The sequence below is a fragment of the Cryptomeria japonica genome, chromosome 7, assembly GCF_030272615.1.
Source record: "Cryptomeria japonica chromosome 7, Sugi_1.0, whole genome shotgun sequence".
Lineage (NCBI taxonomy): Eukaryota > Viridiplantae > Streptophyta > Pinopsida > Cupressales > Cupressaceae > Cryptomeria > Cryptomeria japonica.
In genome coordinates, this window is record NC_081411.1 from 256,233,567 (window position 1) to 256,246,176 (window position 12,610).

Sequence of the window (12,610 nt, forward strand, 5' to 3'; positions counted from 1 at the left end):
GATGGGATCTAAAAGCTCATGTCTACTCATGAATTGTCCTTATTATTTAATTTGGATGTTTGTTTCAAAACCAAGCGACCTCAAATATTCTATTTCACCCGTGTATGTATTGGTCTAAATACATGGTGATTTCCCCATTGGTGGCACATATGTCCCAACTACTATAGGCCTTGGCCACATGTCAATAAAACCTTTAACTATGTCAATAAGAGTTATTTTTAAATCTGAACTTTCTTGAGGGCCTTGCGTCTGAGAGAAGTTTTCCTAAGATTCTTATTGTAATCCAAGTGTACTGAGTAATTCAGAAAATGTAGATGATGTATTTGAGAGTAACTTTCTCAGTTATAGATTTGAATTTTCTTTAACTGATGGACATTTGCCAGATATACAAAAATAGTTACTACTAAAGGAATTCATAGCTTTGACGTGTCTAGGTCTAGTTGGATAAAAAAGTGTGTCCTTATTCTCAATGACCCTATTGCAAATGAATATGCTTGCAATGCTGATTAAAGGATGAAAAACATCTGAAGTAGTCAAATTCTTTGTTTTTCCTTTATTGGTATCAAAACTATAGGACGGAAATACCAAAATCAAAGAGGTGGATAGGACTTTAAAGGTAAGCTTCCATCTTCAGCAACATCTTCTGGTCTGGTTTTATGAATGTTAATCTAAAGACTGAATTTTTTCCTTCTCTTTTATAAGGAATTATTTTAATTGGACCTTTCCTAATTTGATCTTTTTTATAATTTGAGTTGTAAACAGAATTACTGAAAGTAAAATTACAAATTAGGGAGATGAAATGGCTATTACTAAAAATATATTTTAATTCTACTGTTTTTAAAACTCATTAGTACTTATTCAAATGTTGCTTCTGAGTGTCAATCCACATATATTTTCCCTCTTTCTTGTACTTGATTTTATCATATTTTTTATTTCTTATAATTAGTTACAAACAGTTCCCTGTATCATGTCAAAATGTTCTTTAAGACCTGATATACTTTACTTTGACATTTCATAACTACCTATGGAGGGAAAACATGTTTCTACCAAAGATTACAAGAGAGGGCATACTAATTGCATATTAGAAGACCTTAAATCTGCATATTCACTCATTAATAAAGAAGAAAAACTTAAGGATTTCCTTCAATTATTTGAAATTCATGCAGAGAGCCTTCTGTGTAATTAATCTTAATTTCAACTAATTTAATGCACATATTTAACTTATTTCTCAGTTAAAGAAGTTTGAAATTCAAACTGATCATGTTATGCAAGAACATCCTAGCTGAATTGGCAATCCTCGTCACCTAAAAGAATTTATATTTTATGTATTGTTAGAATTTCGGGTTGACTTAATTTTTGGTGTTTAATAAGTCAAATGTTTTATAAATATTTTGGAAAAGATTGTAATAGGCGACTATATTTTTATTTCATTTGGTGGCATTTAAAATTGCAAAGACTTAAAATTTGTCAAAATCGGTGTTGGGAACTAGTGGACCTCACATAAACTAAATGGGAGCCAAAATAGATTCAAAATTCAAATTCACGGGGAATAAAATGCTATGATAAAACATCTCCCCCAAATTTGCATGTACCATATGAGCATTTCTGGGTTTACTAGGTCTAGGATTCAAGTGGGACTGCAAGTGGTCTATAAATCTGAATGGAACTTCTAAAATGAAATTCAAATTCAAATTATTTCAATTAAGAAAAATGTGTGCATACATTCTTAGGTATGTAATTTATGTGAAATAAAACGAAACTGCATTTAGTGGACGAAAAAGAAAATAGGAGAGTTTCATTTAGCATTAACATAGTTGGTAGATGACAAAAGAGTGCTTGGGGAGAAGGAATTTGGAAGCCATATTTCTGCTATTTTCCATCATTTTTTAGTTCAATTGACAACCATACATCAGATTTGGATGTTGTTTTGAGAAGGCAATAAGCTTGGTGTGTTGTTTCCAAAGCTATTACTAGTTTCAATGAGAATTTCTCTAGTTTTTGTTGCATAAATTTGGTGTGGAGTCTAAATATATTGTTGCCATAAATCAGACTTTTTTTAATGTTTTGAAGTGTTAATTAGGTGGATTTTTACCAGATTTCATCCCTTTACATCAGTAGTATCAAAGTGGGTTGATCTTGAGTGTGTGAACAAACTACTGAGAGAGGAAGTTTGCACAAGGATTGAGATTGTAGACTATTAAAAAAGAACTATTCGAAAGAGGAGTCCCATGTGGTAGGGGAAGAGGTAGAAGAAGAAATGGAGGAGGAAACCCTCCAGATGTTTTCCATGGTGATGATTTTTAGATCCTTGAGAAGGTAGGTTGAAATTTTGCAAGAAGAAACTGGAAGAGGTTTTGTAGCAGGAAAAGAACCTGAAAGTGAAGAAAAAGAGGAAGAACCCTAAAATATTGATAGACAAAACTGATGAAATAAATGCAATGGCAACAATTGTCAATGATCCATTGTTAATTTAACTATCAAACATAGGGAAAAAACACAAAATTAAAGTCACTATATTTAGTGGAAACTTGAATCCCGAAGAACTAATCGATTGGATAAATGACATGGAGGAGTATTTTAAATTTGAATAGGTTTAAAAACCAGAAAAGATTGAAGGGACATACTTCAATTTGGTGGAGAGAGGTCCAATTGGAAAGAGGAATAAGACGAAAGGATAAAATAATTAAGTGGTATAGGATGGCTGAGAAAATGAAAAGATATTCTATCCCATTTGATTATGAATTAGATTTGTTAATGAAGTTGCAAGGCCTTCAACAAAAAGGAAGAATAGTGAAAGAGTATAGAGAAGAGTTTCATTGGATTTTGATATGAACCAATCATTTAGAGGCTAACAAAGAGAAGGTAGCATTTTATTTTAATGTCTTGAAACCAAGCATACAAGAAGAATTAGCATTAGTAAAAGTGAATACCCTAGAATATACTTACTAATTTTCCTTGAAGATGAAAGAGAAAATAAACAAAATATTTGAAAACAAACAGAGAGGAGAAGGATATTGTGGAAAGATAGGAGAAAAAACTTATAAAAAAGAAGAAAATAATAAAAAAATTCAGAAAAAATGAACACCAAGGCAGCATTGAAAATAAAAAGTTGGATAATGCATACAATTCTAGAGAGAGAAAATTTAGAGGAAGAGGAAGGTCTGGTAGAGGATATGGAAGAAGAGGCTTACATGGAACTTGTTTTAGGTGTGGAGAAGAGGGTCATAGGTCTTACGAGTACCTTCATGAGGAATAAAGAACAAGAAGAAGATGTGAAAATCAACCTATAGAAAAAAATGGTAATGAATAAGATGCACATACATCACATTTAGAAGAAGTAGAAGGAGGTGAAGTCCTAGTGACAAGAAGAGCTCTATTAAGTGAAAATAATGAACTAGCTAAACTAAAAAGATTATTTAAGATAAGATGCAAGTGTGAAAGGAAGGCGTGTAATGTCATTAGAGATAGTGGAAGCACTAATAATCTCATATTTGAGGATGCGTTGAGAAAATCTTAGCTAGAGAAGAGAAGGCACCTACATCCATATATAATTGAATGGGTACAAGATAATAAAAAAATTTGGTCAACGAACAAAGTTTAGAAAAATTTAAAATAAGAGACTATCATGATAAAATTTTATACAGTATTATACCTATGGATGCTTGTCATATTCTTTTGGGATGGCCTTGGAAATTTGATTGGAAGGAGATGCACGATGGTTATGGCAACACATAGTTAGATTATTGAGGAGATTGTTAGATTTGGTTGTTCATTGTTTCTACTAGGATATGTTGTTGTCATTGATGTAAACATATTCATGTGAGTTATTCCAGTGAGTTTGGGAAGAGTTTTGGTCCAGTTTTGTAGTTTGGTTTTGCTGATCACTATTTTGTAGAATTTGGTATTTCCTCCGATATATTTTGGTGTGATCAGATCCTATGCCGAGACTTTGGATTATTGTTTTCGATGATCTTGTGTATCTTCATTTCACATGGTTCATGATTTGGTGCTCCGCAAGTTATCTTTCCTTGTGACAATTGCTGATTGGTTGTATTCTTGAGCTCCGATACAAATTGTTAGTAGCAATTAAGAAGGAAGACTGAGAGGTGGGGGCGGGATGAATCGGTCTTCATTGGATCTCAAAAAACTCCAAAACACAAACTGATAAACTACAGAAAAATATAGATAAGAAAATTAATAGCACAACACACAACACGAATATTTTGACATAGAAAACCTGATTAAGGGAAAAACCACGGTGGCACCCTACCCACAATAAGATGATATTCTGTAGTAGTATGCAAAAATATTACAATGGGGAATGCACATGCGTTAAGGCACACTGCCTAGATCTCACTGTTTAAAAGATATATGCTCAAAAGGATACAACCCTCATTGAAGTCTCACTGACTTACAATATGATTTGGACTACAATCCAGAAGAAATGAGCTACAATGATAGCATCTACAAATGCTTGACGACAGTTCCGGTTAAGCACACATGTCTGCCTTGCAACACCAATCTCACCTCAACACTTCGCTGAATGATATATCCTTGTTCGCACATATACCTCTCTCTGAAAATGCAGGCGCAATACCGACACCTAAATTACATAAGCATCTCACCTATAAATACAAATCATTAACCTTGATAGCAAGGTAAACTAAACCCTCAATCCTCAACACATAATTACAAAAATTACATTACATGATACAAAGATCAACCACTGGACCGATATTATTATTTACATTACATATCATGGACCTAATTCAAATTCCCAAATGATTACATCCACCAGAAATCCCACCAAGATCAACCGCAACATGCTACACCACCTGAAATACTGCATAATATGCAAATCATCACCGGTTCATAGAAATAACCAAAAAAATGGACTCAAAGACTACACATATATCAATCAAATATAATTACTTCAGAGAGAAAGTCGGTGAACAAAAGGTGAAGCTGGAATATGTATCTATAAAGGAACAAATTGCTGATATTTTTACTAAGCCTTTACCTGCATATACATTTGTGTATTTGAGAGACAAGTTAGGGGTCTCCACCCCTCTTGGTGAAAATTAGATGCATTGAATTGCATTGATCTGATGGAATTCATATCCTTATTCTTTTATTCAGATTGATGAGTAGGTGTTGCTCCTCTATTGGAGTAGTTTGTTGATTTTGTTGTGTATCCCAGGGGTAGAGATTCATGATTCTATTTTGGGAGAGAGTTTGATTTTCTGTTTTGGTAATCTTTGGCATTGTTGTCAAAGGGAGAGATAGATCATGTGAAAAAATGCTTTATCTATCTTGATCTTAGGGGGAGTTTGTTGGTGATATCTTCTTTCTTTGCATTGACTTATTTTCACATTCATATGTTGCCATCAATGTCAAAAGGGGACATTGTTGGATTATTGGGGAGACTATTAGATTTTTTTTTTTATTGTTGCTTCTAGGATATTTTTTTGTTATTGATGTCAACATATTCCTGTGAGTTAATCCGGTGAGTTTGGGAAGATTTTTTGGCCTAGTTTTGTAGTTTGGTTTTGTTGATCACTATTTTACAGAATCCGGTATTTCCTCTGGTATATCCTGATGTGATCAAACCCTATGCTGAGACTTTGGATTTTGGTTTGGGATGATCTTTTGTATCTTCATTTCAGATGGCTCATGATTTAGTGCTCCATAAGTTATCTTTCCTCATGACAGTTGCTAATTGGTTGTGTTCTTGAGGTCTGAGACGTTGACCGATGAAGATTTGAAAATAGTTGTTGGTGGAACTGTTTCAGATCATTCTAACATGCTTGCTGGTATTTCCTAGTCATGACCTATTTGTTTTGGCATTCTGCATTGATCGTTGTGTAATTTTTTGGTAATTTCTATGAACCAGTGATTTGCATGTTATGTAAGATTTCTGGTGGTGTAGCGTGTTGCAGTTGATCTTGGTGGGATTTCCGATGGATGTAATCATTTAGGAATTTTAATTAGATCCATGATATGTAATGTAAATCATAATATTTATCTAGTGGTCGATCATTGTATCGTGTAATGTAATTTTTGTAATTATGAGTTGAGGGTTGAGGGTTTAGCCACCCTTGCTATCAAGGTTGATGATTTATATTTATAGGTGAGATTATTATGTACTTTAGGTGTCGGTACCATGTCTTCATTTTCAAAGAGATGTATATGTGTGACCAATGATATATCATTCAGCAAAGTGTTGAGGTGAGATTAGTGTTGCAGGGCAGAGAACTGTGCTTAACTGGAATTGTCATCAGGAATTTGTAGATGCTATCATTGTGGTTCATTTCTTCTGAATTGTATTCTGAATCATATTATAACTCAGTGAGAATTCCTTTAGGTTTGTATCCTTTTGGGCATATATCTTTTGAGCATTGAGCTCTAGGAAGTGTTCCTGAATGCATGTGCATTCCCCATTCTAATATTTTCACACTCTTGCAGAGTATCATCTTATTGTGGGTATATTACTACCATGGTTTTTCCCTTAACCAGGTTTTCAATGTCAAAATCTTGGTGTTGTGTGTTGTGATATTAATCTGCTTATCTATATGTTGTTGCAGTTTATCAGTTTGTGTTTTGGAGTTTAATTTGTTGAGATTCATGAAGACTGATACACCCCCCCCCTCTTAGTCATCCTTCTTGATTACTGCTAACACACATACAGATTGATGAAGAATAGATTGAGACATAAATTGAATCCATTGAAAGAGGAAATGGTTGAAGTTTACAGAAATGCAAGGGATTTCCTAGTTGATGCAAAAAAATTATTAGAAGGTTTGAAGAATGAAAAAGTGTGTTATTCTTTGATTCGTAAGACTAAATATGAAAATGTGGAAGATGTTCCTATGGATCATGTTTCATACTTGTTGCATGAGTTTCAAGATATTATTTTAGATAATGTGTCAAAAATATTCCCACCAATGAGAAAGAGAAGTTATCAAATTGATTTGGTACTAAGAGGAATTTTTGCAAAAAGGTAGCCCATAGAATATCTCTTATAGAGAATGAAGAGCTAAATACAAAATTTGCAAATATGTTAGAGAAAAGGTTTGATTAAAGAGAGTTTGAGTGATTGTGTAGTACCTACAATGTTATTACCAAAGAAGAATGGATAATGGAGAATGTGCATTGATTCAAAAGCTACCAACAATATTACCATCAAGTACAGATTTCCATTGCCCAAAATTAATGATTTCATGGATTGCTTGAGTGGAGCTAACTACTTTACCAAAATTAATTTGAAGGTTGATTATGATTAGATTTGACCCAGATAAGGAGATGAATGGAAGATAAATTTTAAGACAAAGGAAGGTTTTTTGAAAGGTTAGTCATGTCTTTTGGGCTAAGTACCTAGTACATTCATGAAATTGATGAATGAGGTATTGAAAAAGGTTTTTAGTAGATTTTTTATTGTTTATCTTGTTGATATTTTAATCTTTAGTAAGACACATAAAAATTATTTGATGTATATTATTTTTTTTTGTGAGAATATTAGAGATGAAAAATTTCTTACTAACCTCAAGAAGTGATTTGTAATAAGGGAATTGGTTTTTTGGGCTTTGTTGTTTTGAGAGATGGAAACAAGATGGACCTAAAAAAGGTTAAAGCAATCATAGAATGGTCTACACCTAGAAGATTGATAAATGTGAGGTCATTTCATGGATTAGTAAGTTTTTATAGAATGTTCATGCAGGGTTTCAGTAGTATTTGTGCTCCACTAACTATGACTGTGATAGGGGACAAGAAAGAGTTCAAATGGACAAGGGGAGTAGATAAGAGCTTTGATTTTTAGAAGACTAAAGTGATAGAGAAACCTATTTTAGCACTCGTAGACTTTAACAAGGTATTTCATGTTGATTATTATGCAAGTGGTAGTGCCATTGGAGCTATTTTGAGTCAAGAAGGGAAACCTATTTCTTACTTTAATGAGAAGTTAAAAGATGCTAAGAAAAATTATTCATTTTATGATCAAGAGTTTTGTGCTATTACTCAAGAACTTAAGAACTGGAGATACTCTATCTTTCCTAATGAGTTTGTTTTGTTTGCTAATCATCAAGAACTTCAATATTTGAATAGTCAAGGGAATTTAAATCAAAGGCATATAGAATGCCAAGATTTTTTGCTAAGTTATACCTTTGTCTTGAAACATAGAAGTGTTAAGTCTAGTAGGGTAGCATAAACTTTGAATACAAGTCAATTATTCTTGATTGATATGCAAGTTGAAGTTCCTGGTTTTGATGAACTGAAGGAATTATATGAAGAAGATCTTAACTTTAGAGAAGAATGGAATGCTTACAAAGAACATATTTGTATGGATAGGACAAGGTGGTTTGATTCTCTTATTCAGGATGGTATGTTATTCAAAGGTAGCAATTCTACATTCCTAGGATTTCTATGACAATGAATTTGATTAAGGAAAAAAATAGTAGAGGACTTGCATGACATTTTGGTTTCAATAAAACTGTAGCACTTGTTAGAGAATATTATAATTATCCTCAATTGAAAAAATATGTTGAGAATTATGTTTAAGGTTTAAGGATTTGTCAAGTGTAAAGGAAGCTCTTCAAAAGACTAGTTTATAAACCACTACTTATATCTAAGAGGCTATGGGAGGAGATTGGTATAGATTGTGTTCTTGGTTTGTCAAGGATAAAAAGGTGTCATGATTCAATATTTGTAGTGGTAAATATATTTTCAAACATGGCTCATTTTCTCCCATTTATAAAGACTAATGATGTTGTTCACATTGTAGAGTCATTTTTTAGGGAAATTATGAGCCTTCACAGTCTATCGAAGAGTATACTTTTAGATAAAGACTCAAAGTTTGTGGGATAATTTTGGAGGAAATTATGGAAGAAAATAAGGACTGATTTGAACTTTTTTCCAACCTACCAGCAACAAAGAAATGGCTAAATAAAATTTGTGAATAGAAGCTTGCACAATTTGTTGAGAAGTCTAGTTGTTGACAAAGACAAAGAGGTGGGATTTTATTCTACGTCAAGTTGAATTTGCATATAGAAACTCAATAAATAGGATCATAGGTAAATCATCATTTCATATTATTCATGTCAGTAGACCAAAGGATGTTTTATATTTGAGAAGGTTGGAAAGAAGTTGCAAGAAGAGTCCAAATGCAAAAAAAAATACTAAACACATGAAGAGTCTACATAATAAGGTAAGAAATAATATCAATAAAATAAAATTTCAGCATATGTCTAAGATGATTAAAAGAGATGACATAATAAATTTCAGATTGGTGATGAAGTGTATACCTGTGATACCTGCAACTGCAACAACAAAACACTCAATAAATCATTACAAGCAATGGTTAGAAAATTAATCAACGAAAGATAAAACCATAGCTAATCGATCTATTGCCTCCTAGTAAATGCGAGTATGAATTTTTCTCTTAGATATGGTTATGTAAATTCCAGTGACTTGACTACACTTAAATGGAGGATTTAAATGATGAAGATGCATGATCTAGATAAGATATATGATTTAAGCTATATGATTCTATGATATTGCTATGAAATAAGCTAGAATGAAGATGCAATTAAGATAAAATTGAACATGATAACAATGCTAAAATTATAAATTAGAAGCTAGATGCCTATAGTAACAATGCTTGAATGCAAATGAGATGGCATGATTATTGCTCCAAAATGGGGTCTATTTATAGGATTTCCAATGCTAGGGTTGAGGTGGCAGGAATCAACGGTCAAGATTAAGTCTGAAGATATCAATGGTGAAATTGGAGGAGGTTGGCAAAGAGGTTGGATTAAAGGGAACATCTGTCATCTCTATGGTGACAAGTGTCAAGAGGCTTATAGAAGAGGTTGGATGAAAGGGAACACTAAATGACAAGTGTCACAAAGATTCTAGAAGAGGTTAGATGAAAGGGAACACTTAGTGACAAGTGTCACAAAGATTCTAGAAGAGGTTAGATGAAAGGGAACACTTAGTGACAAGTGTCACAAAGATTTTCTCATGAGAGGGTAAAGTGTTCAAGGAAAGGGGACATGTGGGTAAATGGAATGTGTTAGGTGGTTAAAAGTTAGGAGAATTGAATTTTAAAAATTCAAATAATAGGAAAAGGCTAATTAATTTCAACAACTCATAATTGATTTGTTTTAATTAATTACATGATTAGAAGAAATGAATTTGATAGGGAAGAATTAATTAATTTGAATTAATTAATCAAAGGGGATTATTGAAATGAACCTATTAAATAAATCCTTATATTTATTAATAAGTAGAGGAAAGGGGGTATTTAATCAAATTGTTGATGAATTTAATTAAATTGGGGAGGGAGATTAATTAAATAATGGGTTATTCAATTAATTATCTTTAGACTATTTTTAGGTGTATACATTTTGCCCCTCTTTGAAGCGAGGTGTGATGATGTGTTGATTCAAAGAATAATCTCATTTTGATGATGATATTGGTTTGATAGGATGCCCCAGCTCTTGATTGCTAAATTCTGGTATGATGATGCCTTCTCGGGAGATCAATTGAGATAATTGATCTTTGGAGTTTTGCAATTTTTTGCAAAATTCATATCCCAATAGATTTTATTTGATTTATGCAATTGTGTTTGATGAAAATGTGAGTTCTTCGATTAGTTTGATTGATCAGATTGATAAGATTGATAAATCTTGATTGATTAGATTGATAAGATCGAGATTCAGTCTGGTTTCAGGAATGACACCTCCTGTATAAGACAAAGATGATCAAAGTGTCTGGTTTCAGGAAGGATTCATCCTGTATAAGACATGATCAGAATGTCTGGTTTTAGGAAGGATACATCCTGTATGAGACATGAATCAAATCGTTTGGTTTTAGGAAGGATACATCCTATATAAGACATGATAGAGTCGATTGGGTTTGATTAATTTGATAATGTTGATTAGATAAAGAACTAGCTATTTGTTGATATCAAGTTGTAGAAAGATTTGGATATGCTCATGTTGATTCTATTGAGAGTGATAGCATAAGATTTTTGTTGGGTCAACAATATCTGAAGAGATATGAGTCATTCATCTGATTGCGTATACCCTTCTGATGATACTTTGATGATTCCTATGATAGATTTAACCTTGGGTAAAAGGAGCATGCAGGATCCCATGCAAGAATGAAATGCAAGATAAAATGCAAATGAAAATGCAAAGCTATGACCAGACCAGTCATTGGATTATTTTGTGTTTTTGTCATCATTGAGCTTTTGAAATGTGGGAAGTGAGTGCAAACATTAATGGTATAATTTAACCATGATGACCTGAGCACTTCTTTCCTAGATTTTGATATAGCAAGTTAGCACAAGCATCAAGGTATAATTAAACCAAGATGACCTGAGTGTTGCTTGCATAAAATAGGTAGTATTAACCTTTGGTATATTCAAATCGGAAATGTCTTCGATGATACTCCGATGATCATGTCCTGAGACAAATTTGCACATATTAATGATTAATTTTCAGGCAGCAGACAAGGAAAATATCATGTTCCTTCCTTGTTCCTCTAGTCAAAGACATCCTGGAGTCACTTAGAAATCATGATAGCAAAAATCAATATAGAAAAGTTGAACAATCATGTTAAAATCATTACCCAAAAGATATCATCTATTGAAAAGTGTGTGATGTGCTTAGACTAACTTTGTGATAGTTTGATGGTTGATAATTTGATCTTGTGTTCAATGTTGGATATGTCTCATTTTTTTCTTGATAAGAGTTGTCTAACCGTTTGTTCTACCTATTTGATTAAGCTCAGAATTGATCAAAAGTTCTTCCCCTAGCTAAGTGCAAGATTTTTCCCCAAGCCTAGAAACAAATTCGTTATGATATACCCAATGATCCAAACCATGGCAAGATATTTAGCTGGGATGCCTGCGTATGTACAAAGGCTTCATGATGATCAACACTGATGGAAAATGAATGAATGCAAGTGGGAAGATGCATGAAATATTAGATGGAAGAGGTAGCGGACAGATAGCGCCTATTTGCCAGGTTTTCACCATCTGTTTTTATTGCACTTTTTCTCATATTTAATTTTTTAATTTTTATTTTTGGTTTTTGATTTATTTATTTTTTCACTATTTTTTTAATTTTTCTTCTTTTTCAGACATAATTTTTTTCAGATGCATGCTATTGATAGGTTCCTTGAGTTGATCTTCATCCTATGTTGATAGCTAATATGCTCCTAACCAAAATACTGTTGTGACCACAAATGGACCTAACCAGTTTGGTTCAAACTTTCCTTTCTTTTCTCGATCTGCCTAGTTGCATGGATTTTCGTTTAGCACTAGTTCTCCAACTTGAAAGACTCATGGTTTAACCTTATGACTATAACTCTAATGCATTCTTTGTTGATATACCTTTAGATGATCAAAGGCATTTTGTCTTTGTTCATGGACCAGTTCTAACTCTTGCAGTCTAGATACTCGTTGTTCTTCATCTGGGATCAGACCTTTTAATGATACACATAGAGAGGGTATCTCTACTTCGATTGGCAATATGGCTTCTAATTCGTATACAAGAGAGAAAGGTGTGGCACCTATTGGTGTGCGGATACTGGTAGGGTAGGCCCATAG